The sequence below is a fragment of the Lathyrus oleraceus genome, unplaced genomic scaffold, assembly GCF_024323335.1.
Source record: "Lathyrus oleraceus cultivar Zhongwan6 unplaced genomic scaffold, CAAS_Psat_ZW6_1.0 chrUn0655, whole genome shotgun sequence".
NCBI classification, from domain to species: Eukaryota; Viridiplantae; Streptophyta; class Magnoliopsida; order Fabales; family Fabaceae; genus Lathyrus; species Lathyrus oleraceus.
In genome coordinates this window covers 1-14,716 of record NW_026113046.1, presented here as the reverse complement: position 1 = coordinate 14,716, position 14,716 = coordinate 1, and the positions used below count along the sequence as shown (strand labels likewise).

Below are 14,716 nucleotides of genomic sequence, written 5' to 3'. Positions count from 1 at the left end.
ACCAAAAATAATACGACTCCCATTATCTAACCTATTCCTACAGGACATGCCTTTCTTTAGAATGTATATAATGATATAGAACTCAACACTTTTGTCACAATATAAAAGTAATATGTATCTTTAAATCGTATGAATTCAAATCCCTTAAGCATTATGATAAGATAGTAATAAGGTCATAACTTTACCTTTGAAGGCGAGAAAGTTTAAGAGTTTGGTTTTCGTTTAACAAATCATAGAACATAAAATTTACCCAATTTCGATTTATATGCCTCTCATTCCGCTGTGTTATAAATCGATGATATTACCTATCAAATATAGCTGATAAATCGTATAAAAATGATTTTCAAATTTGCTAAATAAAATATATAAGCATATTATAATGCGATGAACATTGATCGAACACGTGACCTTCAGATCTTCAGTCTGACGCTCTCCCAACTGAGCTATCCCCGCTAGTCATTCTTTTGGGCTACTTAGTGATATATTTGTGTATGATACATTAATTGTTAATTTTCTACTCTGAGATGATAGTAAACGAATGAAAAACAAGAATAATGTTATTTTGACACAAAATTTGGACCTAAATTAGATGTTAGTCACAAATTTCATTTGTCATTAATGTTAATTTGAATGATGGGTCTTAAAGATAACAAGGTCCTTTTTAACTTATCAACCTTAAACATGATTTAATGAACCACGCATTTTAATATATTGTAAGTTTTGAAATATAGATATGTGTCTTTCAATCATCCAAATTCTGTTGAGGTTAATGGTTTTAAATGATTGGTTATTTACGTTGAGTATGTTATAATGAGCTCCTAAGAATTTTAGTATTCATTAGACTTCAACTAATTGTGTACACTTTTTCATATTAGTATTGCATTAACCATATAGCTTTATTTATATTATTTGTGTTAGATTTATGAAATAAAGCAAAACCATTATAATTGTTCCAATTTGAGTGGGTCACGTTCATTGTGTTTAAGGCCGTGTGTCATCCCGATGTGAAAGTGAAACTTACAAAATTGATAAAATTCAAAATGCTGACCAAAAATAATACGACTCCCATTATCTAACCTATTCCTACAGGACATGCCTTTCTTTAGAATGTATATAATGATATAGAACTCAACACTTTTGTCACAATATAAAAGTAATATGTATCTTTAAATCGTATGAATTCAAATCCCTTAAGCATTATGATAAGATAGTAATAAGGTCATAACTTTACCTTTGAAGGCGAGAAAGTTTAAGAGTTTGGTTTTCGTTTAACAAATCATAGAACATAAAATTTACCCAATTTCGATTTTATATGCCTCTCATTCCGCTGTGTTATAAATCGATGATATTACCTATCAAATATAGCTGATAAATCGTATAAAAATGATTTTCAAATTTGCTAAATAAAATATATAAGCATATTATAATGCGATGAACATTGATCGAACACGTGACCTTCAGATCTTCAGTCTGACGCTCTCCCAACTGAGCTATCCCCGCTAGTCATTCTTTTGGGCTACTTAGTGATATATTTTGTGTATGATACATTAATTGTTAATTTTCTACTCTGAGATGATAGTAAACGAATGAAAAACAAGAATAATGTTATTTTGACACAAATTTATGACCTAAATTAGATGTTAGTCACAAATTTCATTTGTCATTAATGTTAATTTGAATGATGGGTCTTAAAGATAACAAGGTCCTTTAACTTATTAACCTTAAACAGTATTTAATGAACCACACATTTTAATATTATTGTAAGTGTTGAAATATAGATATGTGTCTTTCAATCATCCAAATTCTGTTGAGGTTAATGGTTTAAAATGATTGGTTATTTACGTTGAGTATGTTGTAATGAGCTCCTAAGAATTTTAGTATTCATTAGACTTCAACTAATTGTTTACACTTTTTCATATTAGTATTGCATTACCATATAGCTTTATTTTTTTAATTTGTGTTAGATTTATGAAATAAAGCAAAACCATTATAATTGTTCCAATATGAGTGGGTCACGTTCATTGTGTTTAAGGCCGTGTGTCATCCCGATGTGAAAGTGAAAATTACAAATTGATAAAATTCAAAATGCTGACCAAAAATAATACGACTCCCATTATCTAACCTATTCCTACAGGACATGCCTTTCTTTAGAATGTATATAATGATATAGAACTCAACACTTTTGTCACAATAAAAAAGTAATATGTATCTTTAAATCGTATGAATTCAAATCCCTTAAGCATTATGATAAGATAGTAATAAGGTCATAATTTTACCTTTGAAGGCGAGAAAGTTTAAGAGTTTGGTTTTCGTTTAACAAATCATAGAACATAAAATTTACCCAATTTCGATTTTATATGCCTCTCATTCCGTTGTGTTATAAATCGATGATATTACCTATCAAATATAGCTGATAAATCGTATAAAAATGATTTTCAAATTTGCTAAATAAAATATATAAGCATATTATAATGCGATGAACATTGATCAAACACGTGACCTTCAGATCTTCAGTCTGACACTCTCCCAACTGAGCTATCCCCGCTAGTCATTCTTTTGGGCTACTTAGTGATATATTTTGTGTATGATACATTAATTGTTAATTTTCTACTCTGAGATGATAGTAAACGAATGAAAAACAAGAATAATGTTATTTTGACACAAAATTTGGACCTAAATTAGATGTTAGTCACAAATTTCATTTGTCATTAATGTTAATTTGAATGATGGGTCTTAAAGATAACAAGGTCCTTTTTAACTTATCAACCTTAAACATGATTTAATGAACCACGCATTTTTATATTATGTTAATTTTTGAAATACAGATATGTGTCTTTCAATCATCCAAATACTGTTGAGGTTAATGGTTTTAAATGATTGGTTATTTACGTTGAGTATGTTGTAATGAGCTCCTAAGAATTTTAGTATTCATTAGACTTCAACTAATTGTGTACACTTTTTCATATTAGTATTGCATTAACCATATAGCTTTATTTTTTATTTGTGTTAGATTTATGAAATAAAGCAAAACCATTATAATTGTTCCAATATGAGTGGGTCACGTTCATTGTGTTTAAGGCCGTGTGTCATCCCGATGTGAAAGTGAAACTTACAAAATTGATAAAATTCAAAATGCTGACCAAAAATAATACGACTCCCATTATCTAACCTATTCCTACAGGACATGCCTTTCTTTAGAATGTATATAATGATATAGAACTCAACACTTTTGTCACAATATAAAAGTAATATGTATCTTTAAATCGTATGAATTCAAATCCCTTAAGCATTATGATAAGATAGTAATAAGGTCATAACTTTACCTTTGAAGGCGAGAAAGTTTAAGAGTTTGGTTTTCGTTTAACAAATCATAGAACATAAAATTTACCCAATTTCGATTTTATATGCCTCTCATTCCGCTGTGTTATAAATCGATGATATTACCTATCAAATATAGCTGATAAATCGTATAAAAATGATTTTCAAATTTGCTAAATAAAATATATAAGCATATTATAATGCGATGAACATTGATCGAACACGTGACCTTCAGATCTTCAGTCTGACGCTCTCCCAACTGAGCTATCCCCGCTAGTCATTCTTTTGGGCTACTTAGTGATATATTTTGTGTATGATACATTAATTGTTAATTTTCTACTCTGAGATGATAGTAAACGAATGAAAAACAAGAATAATGTTATTTTGACACAAATTTATGACCTAAATTAGATGTTAGTCACAAATTTCATTTGTCATTAATGTTAATTTGAATGATGGGTCTTAAAGATAACAAGGTCCTTTAACTTATTAACCTTAAACCGTATTTAATGAACCACACATTTTAATATTATTGTAAGTGTTGAAATATAGATATGTGTCTTTCAATAATCCAAATTCTGTTGAGGTTAATGGTTTTAAATGGATTGGTTATTTACGTTGAGTATGTTGTAATGAGCTCCTAAGAATTTTAGTATTCATTAGACTTCAACTAATTGTTTACACTTTTTCATATTAGTATTGCATTACCATATAGCTTTATTTTTTAATTTGTGTTAGATTTATGAAATAAAGCAAAACCATTATAATTGTTCCAATATGAGTGGGTCACGTTCATTGTGTTTAAGGCCGTGTGTCATCCCGATGTGAAAGTGAAAATTACAAAATTGATAAAATTCAAAATGCTGACCAAAAATAATACGACTCCCATTATCTAACCTATTCCTACAGGACATGCCTTTCTTTAGAATGTATATAATGATATAGAACTCAACACTTTTGTCACAATATAAAAGTAATATGTATCTTTAAATCGTATGAATTCAAATCCCTTAAGCATTATGATAAGATAGTAATAAGGTCATAACTTTACCTTTGAAGGCGAGAAAGTTTAAGAGTTTGGTTTTCGTTTAACAAATCATAGAACATAAAATTTACCCAATTTCGATTTTATATGCCTCTCATTCCGCTGTGTTATAAATCGATGATATTACCTATCAAATATAGCTGATAATCCGTATAAAAATGATTTTCAAATTTGCTAAATAAAATATATAAGCATATTATAATCCGATGAATGTGATTCGAACACGTGACTTTCAGATCTTCAGTCAAACGCTCTCCCATCTGAGCTATCCCCGCTAGTCATTCTTTTGGGCTACTTAGTGATATATTTGTGTATGATACATTAATTGTTAATTTTCTACTCTGAGATGATAGTAAACGAATGAAAAACAAGAATAATGTTATTTTGACACAAATTTATGACCTAAATTAGATGTTAGTCACAAATTTCATTTGTCATTAATGTTAATTTGAATGATGGGTCTTAAAGATAACAAGGTCCTTTAACTTATTAACCTTAAACAGTATTTAATGAACCACACATTTTAATATTATTGTAAGTGTTGAAATATAGATTGTGTCTTTCAATCATCCAAATTCTGTTGAGGTTAATGGTTTTAAATGATTGGTTATTTACGTTGAGTATGTTGTAATGAGCTCCTAAGAATTTAGTATTCATTAGACTTCAACTAATTGTGTACATTTTTTCATATTAGTATTGCATTAACCATATAGCTTTATTTTTTAATTTGTGTTAGATTTATGAAATAAAGCAAAACCATTATAATTGTTCCAATATGAGTGGGTCACGTTCATTGTGTTTAAGGCCGTGTGTCATCCCGATGTGAAAGTGAAAATTACAAATATGATAAAATTCAAAATGCTGACCAAAAATAATACGACTCCCATTATCTAACCTATTCCTACAGGACATGCCTTTCTTTAGAATGTATATAATGATATAGAACTCAACACTTTTGTCACAATAAAAAAGTAATATGTATCTTTAAATCGTATGAATTCAAATCCCTTAAGCATTATGATAAGATAGTAATAAGGTCATAATTTTACCTTTGAAGGCGAGAAAGTTTAAGAGTTTGGTTTTCGTTTAAAAATCATAGAACATAAAATTTACCCAATTTCGATTTTATATGCCTCTCATTCCGCTGTGTTATAAATCGATGATATTACCTATCAAATATAGCTGATAATCCGTATAAAAATGATTTTCAAATTTGCTAAATAAAATATATAAGCATATTATAATGTGATGAACGTGATTCGAACATGTGACCTTCAGATCTTCAGTCAGACGCTCTCCCATCTGAGCTATCCCCGCTAGTCATTCTTTTGGGCTACTTAGTGATATATTTTGTGTATGATACATTAATTGTTAATTTTCTACTCTGAGATGATAGTAAACGAATGAAAAACAAGAATAATGTTATTTTGACACAAATTTATGACCTAAATTAGATGTTAGTCACAAATTTCATTTGTCATTAATGTTAATTTGAATGATGGGTCTTAAAGATAACAAGGTCCTTTAACTTATTAACCTTAAACAGTATTTAATGAACCACACATTTTAATATTATTGTAAGTGTTGAAATATAGATATGTGTCTTTCAATCATCCAAATTCTGTTGAGGTTAATGGTTTTAAATGGATTGGTTATTTACGTTGAGTATGTTGTAATGAGCTCCTAAGAATTTTAGTATTCATTAGACTTCAACTAATTGTGTACATTTTTTCATATTAGTATTGCATTAACCATATAGCTTTATTTTTTTAATTTGTGTTAGATTTATGAAATAAAGCAAAACCATTATAATTGTTCCAATATGAGTGGGTCACGTTCTTTGTGTTTAAGGCCGTAGGTCATCCCGATGCGAAAGTGAAAATTACAAAATTGATAAAATTCAAAATGCTGACCAAAAATAATACGACTCCCATTATCTAACCTATTCCTACAGGACATGCCTTTCTTTAGAATGTATATAATGATATAGAACTCAACACTTTTGTCACAATATAAAAGTAATATGTATCTTTAAATCGTATGAATTCAAATCCCTTAAGCATTATGATAAGATAGTAATAAGATCATAACTTTACCTTTGAAGGCGAGAAAGTTTAAGAGTTTGGTTTTCATTTAACAAATCATAGAACATAAAATTTACCCAATTTCGAATTTATATTCCTCTCATTCCGCTGTGTTATAAATCGATGATATTACCTATCAAATATAGCTGATAAGTCGTATAAAAATGATTTTCAAATTTGCTAAATAAAATATATAAGCATATTATAATGCGATGAACATTGATCGAACACGTGACCTTCAGATCTTCAGTCTGACGCTCTCCCAACTGAGCTATCCCCGCTAGTCATTCTTTTGGGCTACTTAGTGATATATTTTGTGTATGATACATTAATTGTTAATTTTCTACTCTGAGATGATAGTAAACGAATGAAAAACAAGAATAATGTTATTTTGACACAAATTATGACCTAAATTAGATGTTAGTCAAATTTCATTTGTCATTAATGTTAATTTGAATGATGGGTCTTAAAGATAACAAGGTCCTTTAACTTATTAACCTTAAACAGTATTTAATGAACCACACATTTTAATATTATTGTAAGTGTTGAAATATAGATATGTGTCTTTCAATAATCCAAATTCTGTTGAGGTTAATGGTTTTAAACTGATTGGTTATTTACATTGAGTATGTTGTAATGAGCTCCTAAGAATTTTAGTATTCATTAGACTTCAACTAATTGTGTACATTTTTTCATATTAGTATTGCATTAACCATATAGCTTTATTTTTTAATTTGTGTTAGATTTATGAAATTAAGCAAAACCATTATAATTGTTCCAATATGAGTGGGTCACGTTCATTGTGTTTAAGGCCGTGTGTCATCCCGATGTGAAAGTGAAACTTACAAAATTGATAAAATTCAAAATGCTGACCAAAAATAATACGACTCCCATTATCTAACCTATTCCTACAGGACATGCCTTTCTTTAGAATGTATATAATGATATAGAACTCAACACTTTTGTCACAATATAAAAGTAATATGTATCTTTAAATCGTATGAATTCAAATCCCTTAAGCATTATGATAAGATAGTAATAAGGTCATAACTTTACCTTTGAAGGCGAGAAAGTTTAAATGTTTGGTTTTCGTTTAACAAATCATAGAACATAAAATTTACCCAATTTCGATTTTATATGCCTCTCATTCCGCTGTGTTATAAATCGATGATATTACCTATCAAATATAGCTGATAAATCGTATAAAAATGATTTTCAAATTTGCTAAATAAAATATATAAGTATATTATAATGCGGTGAACGTGGATCGAACACGTGACCTTCAGATCTTCAGTCTGACGCTCTCCCAACTAAGCTATCCCCGCTAGTCATTCTTTTGGGCTACTTAGTGATATATTTTGTGTATGATACCTTAATTGTTAATTTTCTACTCTGAGATGATAGTAAACGAATGAAAATCAAGAATAATGTTATTTTGACACAAATTTATGACCTAAATTAGATGTTAGTCACAAATTTCATTTCTTATTAATGTTAATTTGAATGATGGGTCTTAAAGATAACAAGGTCCTTTAACTTATTAACCTTAAACAGTATTTAATGAACCACACATTTTAATATTATTGTAAGTGTTGAAATATAGATATGTGTCTTTCAATCATCCAAATTCTGTTGAGGTTAATGGTTTTAAATGGATTGGTTATTTACGTTGAGTATGTTGTAATGAGCTCCTAAGAATTTTAGTATTCATTAGACTTCAACTAATTGTGTACATTTTTTCATATTAGTATTGCATTAACCATATAGCTTTATTTTTTAATTTGTGTTAGATTTATGAAATAAAGCAAAACCATTATAATTGTTCCAATATGAGTGGGTCACGTTCATTGTGTTTAAGGCCGTGTGTTATCCCGATGTGAAAGTGAAAATTACAAAATTGATAAAATTCAAAATGCTGACCAAAAATAATACGACTCCCATTATCTAACCTATTCCTACAGGACATGCCTTTCTTTAGAATGTATATAATGATATAGAACTCAACACTTTTGTCACAATATAAAAGTAAATTGTATCTTTAAATCGTATGAATTCAAATCCCTTAAGCATTATGATAAGATAGTAATAAGGTCATAACTTTACCTTTGAAGGCGAGAAAGTTTAAGAGTTTGGTTTTCGTTTAACAAATCATAGAACATAAAATTTACCCAATTTCGAATTTATATTCTCTCATTCCGCTGTGTTATAAATCGATGATATTACCTATCAAATATAGCTGATAAATCGTATAAAAATGATTTTCAAATTTGCTAAATAAAATATAAGCATATTATAATGCGATGAACATTGATCAAACACGTGACCTTCAGATCTTCAGTCTGACGCTCTCCCAACTGAGCTATCCCCGCTAGTCATTCTTTTGGGCTACTTAGTGATATATTTTGTGTATGATACATTAATTGTTAATTTTCTACTCTGAGATGATAGTAAACGAATGAAAAACAAGAATAATGTTATTTTGACACAAATTTATGACCTAAATTAGATGTTAGTCACAAATTTCATTTGTCATTAATGTTAATTTGAATGATGGGTCTTAAAGATAACAAGGTCCTTTAACTTATTAACCTTAAACAGTATTTAATGAACCACACATTTTAATATTATTGTAAGTGTTGAAATATAGATATGTGTCTTTCAATATCCAAATTCTGTTGAGGTTAATGGTTTTAAATGATTGGTTATTTACGTTGAGTATGTTGTAATGAGCTCCTAAGAATTTTAGTATTCATTAGACTTCAACTAATTGTGTACATTTTTTCATATTAGTATTGCATTAACCATATAGCTTTATTTTTTTAGTTTGTGTTAGATTTATGAAATAAAGCAAAACCATTATAATTGTTCCAATATGAGTGGGTCACGTTCATTGTGTTTAAGGCCGTGTGTCATCCCGATGTGAAAGTGAAAATTACAAATATGATAAAATTCAAAATGCTGACCAAAAATAATACGACTCCCATTATCTAACCTATTCCTACAGGACATGCCTTTCTTTAGAATGTATATAATGATATAGAACTCAACACTTTTGTCACAATATAAAAGTAATATGTATCTTTAAATCGTATGAATTCAAATCCCTTAAGCATTATGATAAGATAGTAATAAGGTCATAACTTTACCTTTGAAGGCGAGAAAGTTTAAGAGTTTGGTTTTCGTTTAACAAATCATAGAACATAAAATTTACCCAATTTCGATTTTATATGCCTCTCATTCCGCTGTGTTATAAATCGATGATATTACCTATCAAATATAGCTGATAATCCGTATAAAAATGATTTTCAAATTTGCTAAATAAAATATATAAGCATATTATAATGCGATGAACATTGATCGAACACGTGACCTTCAGATCTTCAGTCTGACGCTCTCCCAACTGAGCTATCCCCGCTAGTCATTCTTTGGCTACTTAGTGATATATTTTGTGTATGATACATTAATTGTTAATTTTCTACTCTGAGATGATAGTAAACGAATGAAAAACAAGAATAATGTTATTTTGACACAAATTTATGACCTAAATTAGATGTTAGTCACAAATTTCATTTGTCATTAATGTTAATTTGAATGATGGGTCTTAAAGATAACAAGGTCCTTTAACTTATTAACCTTAAACAGTATTTAATGAACCACACATTTTAATATTATTGTAAGTGTTGAATATAGATATGTGTCTTTCAATCATCCAAATTCTGTTGAGGTTAATGGTTTTAAATGATTGGTTATTTACGTTGAGTATGTTGTAATGAGCTCCTAAGAATTTTAGTATTCATTAGACTTCAACTAATTGTGTACATTTTTTCATATTAGTATTGCATTAACCATATAGCTTTATTTTTTAATTTGTGTTAGATTTATGAAATAAAAAAGAGAAAAAAAAGAAAGCCAAGGGAAAAAACGCAACTAGAGGCAAAACCATTATAATTGTTCCAATATGAGTGGGTCACGTTCATTGTGTTTAAGGCCGTGTGTCATCCCGATGTGAAAGTGAAACTTACAAAATTGATAAAATTCAAAATGCTGACCAAAAATAATACGACTCCCATTATCTAACCTATTCCTACAGGACATGCCTTTCTTTAGAATGTATATAATGATATAGAACTCAACACTTTTGTCACAATATAAAAGTAATATGTATCTTTAAATCGTATGAATTCAAATCCCTTAAGCATTATGATAAGATAGTAATAAGGTCATAACTTTACCTTTGAAGGCGAGAAAGTTTAAGAGTTTGGTTTTCGTTTAACAAATCATAGAACATAAAATTTACCCAATTTCGAATTTATATGCCTCTCATTCCGCTGTGTTATAAATCGATGATATTACCTATCAAATATAGCTGATAAGTCGTATAAAAATGATTTTCAAATTGCTAAATAAAATATATAAGCATATTATAATGCGATGAACATTGATCGAACACGTGACCTTCAGATCTTCAGTCTGACGCTCTCCCAACTGAGCTATCCCCGCTAGTCATTCTTTTGGGCTACTTAGTGATATATTTGTGTATGATACATTAATTGTTAATTTTCTACTCTGAGATGATAGTAAACGAATGAAAAACAAGAATAATGTTATTTTGACACAAATTTATGACCTAAATTAGATGTTAGTCACAAATTTCATTTGTCATTAATGTTAATTTGAATGATGGGTCTTAAAGATAACAAGGTCCTTTAACTTATTAACCTTAAACAGTATTTAATGAACCACACATTTTAATATTATTGTAAGTGTTGAAATATAGATATGTGTCTTTCAATCATCCAAATTCTGTTGAGGTTAATGGTTTTAAACTGATTGGTTATTTACGTTGAGTATGTTGTAATGAGCTCCTAAGAATTTTAGTATTCATTAGACTTCAACTAATTGTGTACATTTTTTCATATTAGTATTGCATTAACCATATAGCTTTATTTTTTAATTTGTGTTAGATTTATGAAATAAAGCAAAACCATTATAATTGTTCCAATATGAGTGGGTCACGTTCATTGTGTTTAAGGCCGTGTGTCATCCCGATGTGAAAGTGAAAATTACAAATTGATAAAATTCAAAATGCTGACCAAAAATAATACGACTCCCATTATCTAACCTATTCCTACAGGACATGCCTTTCTTTAGAATGTATATAATGATATAGAACTCAACACTTTTGTCACAATATAAAAGTAATATGTATCTTTAAATCGTATGAATTCAAATCCCTTAAGCATTATGATAAGATAGTAATAAGGTCATAACTTTACCTTTGAAGGCGAGAAAGTTTAAGAGTTTGGTTTTCGTTTAACAAATCATAGAACATAAAATTTACCCAATTTCGATTTTATATGCCTCTCATTCCGCTGTGTTATAAATCGATGATATTACCTATCAAATATAGCTGATAATTGGGGTGGGGGGGGGGGGGGGATTTTCTTTTGTTTTTTTTTTCTAAACCAATCCGTATAAAAATGATTTTCAAATTTGCTAAATAAAATATATAAGCATATTATAATGCGTGAACGTGATCGAACACGTGACCTTCAGATCTTCAGTCTGACGCTCTCCCAACTGAGCTATCCCCGCTAGTCATTCTTTTGGGCTACTTAGTGATATATTTTGTGTATGATACATTAATTGTTAATTTCTACTCTGAGATGATAGTAAACGAATGAAAAACAAGAATAATGTTATTTTGACACAAATTTATGACCTAAATTAGATGTTAGTCACAAATTTCATTTGTCATTAATGTTAATTTGAATGATGGGTCTTAAAGATAACAAGGTCCTTTAACTTATTAACCTTAAACGTATTTAATGAACCACACATTTTAATATTATTGTAAGTGTTGAAATATAGATATGTGTCTTTCAATCATCCAAATTCTGTTGAGGTTAATGGTTTTAAACTGATTGGTTATTTACGTTGAGTATGTTGTAATGAGCTCCTAAGAATTTTAGTATTCATTAGACTTCAACTAATTGTTACATTTTTTCATATTAGTATTGCATTAACCATATAGCTTTATTTTTTTAATTTGTGTTAGATTTATGAAATAAAGCAAAACCATTATAATTGTTCCAATATGAGTGGGTCACGTTCATTGTGTTTAAGGCCGTGGTCATCCCGATGTGAAAGTGAAATTACAAAATTGATAAAATTCAAAATGCTGACCAAAAATAATACGACTCCCATTATCTAACCTATTCCTACAGGACATGCCTTTCTTTAGAATGTATATAATGATATAGAACTCAACACTTTTGTCACAATATAAAGTAATATGTATCTTTAAATCGTATGAATTCAAATCCCTTAAGCATTATGATAAGATAGTAATAAGGTCATAACTTTACCTTTGAAGGCGAGAAAGTTTAAGAGTTTGGTTTTCGTTTAACAAATCATAGAACATAAAATTTACCCAATTTCGATTTATATGCCTCTCATTCCGCTGTGTTATAAATCGATGATATTACCTATCAAATATAGCTGATAAATCGTATAAAAATGATTTTCAAATTTGCTAAATAAAATATATAAGCATATTATAATGCGGTGAAATTGATCGAACACGTGACCTTCAGATCTTCAGTCTGACGCTCTCCCTACTGAGCTATCCCCGCTAGTCATTCTTTTGGCTACTTAGTGATATATTTTGTGTATGATACATAATTGTTAATTTTCTACTCTGAGATGATAGTAAACGAATGAAAAAACAAGAATAATGTTATTTGACACAAATTTATGACCTAAATAGATGTTAGTCAAATTTCATTTGTCATTAATGTTAATTTGAATGATGGGTCTTAAAGATAACAAGGTCCTTTAACTTATTAACCTTAAACAGTATTAATAACCACACATTTTAATATTATTGTAAGTGTTGAAATATAGATATGTGTCTTTCAATCATCCAAATTCTGTTGAGGTTAATGGTTTTAAACTGATTGGTTATTTACGTTGAGTATGTTGTAATGAGCTCCTAAGAATTTTAGTATTCATTAGACTTCAACTAATTGTGTACTTTTTCATATTAGTATTGCATTAACCATATAGCTTTATTTTTTAATTTGTGTTAGATTTATGAAATTAAGCAAAACCATTATAATTGTTCCAATATGAGTGGGTCACGTTCATTGTGTTTAAGGCCGTGTGTCATCCCGATGTGAAAGTGAAACTTACAAAATTGATAAAATTCAAAATGCTGACCAAAAATAATACGACTCCCATTATCTAACCTATTCCTACAGGACATGCCTTTCTTTAGAATGTATATAATGATATAGAACTCAACACTTTTGTCACAATATAAAAGTAATATGTATCTTAATCGTATGAATTCAAATCCCTTAAGCATTATGATAAGATAGTAATAGGTCATAACTTTACCTTTGAAGGCGAGAAAGTTTAAGAGTTTGTTTTCGTTTAACAAATCATAGAACATAAAATTTACCCAATTTCGATTTTATATGCCTCTCATTCCGCTGTGTTATAAATCGATGTATTACCTATCAAATATAGCTGATAAAGTATAAAAATGATTTCAAATTTGCTAAATAAAATATATAAGTAATATAATGCGGTGAACGTGGATCGAACACGTGACCTTCAGATCTTCAGTCTGACGCTCTCCCAACTAAGCTATCCCCGCTAGTCATTCTTTTGGGCTACTTAGTGATATATTTTGTGTGATACATTAATTGTTAATTTTCTACTCTGAGATGATAGTAAACGAATGAAAACAAGAATAATGTATTTTTGACACAAATTTTTGACCTAAATTAGATGTTAGTCAAAATTTCATTTGTCATTAATGTTAATTTGAATGATGGGTCTTAAAGATAACAAGGTCCTTTAACTTTAAACCTAAACAGTATTTAATGAACCACACATTTTAATATTATTGTAAGTGTTGAATATAGATATGGTTTCAATCATCCAAATTTCTGTTGAGGTTAATGGTTTTAAACTGATTGGTTATTTACGTTGAGTATGTTGTAATGAGCTCCTAAGAATTTTAGTATTCATTAGACTTCAACTAATGTTTACATTTTTTCATATTAGTATTGCATTAACCATATAGCTTTATTTTTTAATTTGTGTTAGATTTATGAAATAAGCAAAACCATTATAATTGTTCCAATATGAGTGGGTCACGTTCATGTGTTTAAGGCCGTGTGTCATCCCGATGTGAAAGTGAAAATTAAAAATTGATAAAATTCAAAATGCTGACCAAAAATAATACGACTCCCATTAT

The 14,716-nt window shown here is 28.9% G+C and overlaps 2 non-coding genes across 2 annotated transcripts; both read right to left on the bottom strand.

Annotated features, from left to right (window-relative positions):
- Nucleotides 1-7,699: 7,699 nt before the first annotated feature.
- Nucleotides 7,700-7,772, bottom strand: TRNAF-GAA (transfer RNA phenylalanine (anticodon GAA)). Its single transcript has one exon. It is a non-coding gene; the product is annotated as a tRNA-Phe (tRNA).
- Nucleotides 7,773-14,037: 6,265 nt separating this feature from the next.
- On the bottom strand, nucleotides 14,038-14,110 carry TRNAF-GAA (transfer RNA phenylalanine (anticodon GAA)). The gene has a single exon. It is a non-coding gene; the product is annotated as a tRNA-Phe (tRNA).
- Nucleotides 14,111-14,716: the final 606 nt, after the last annotated feature.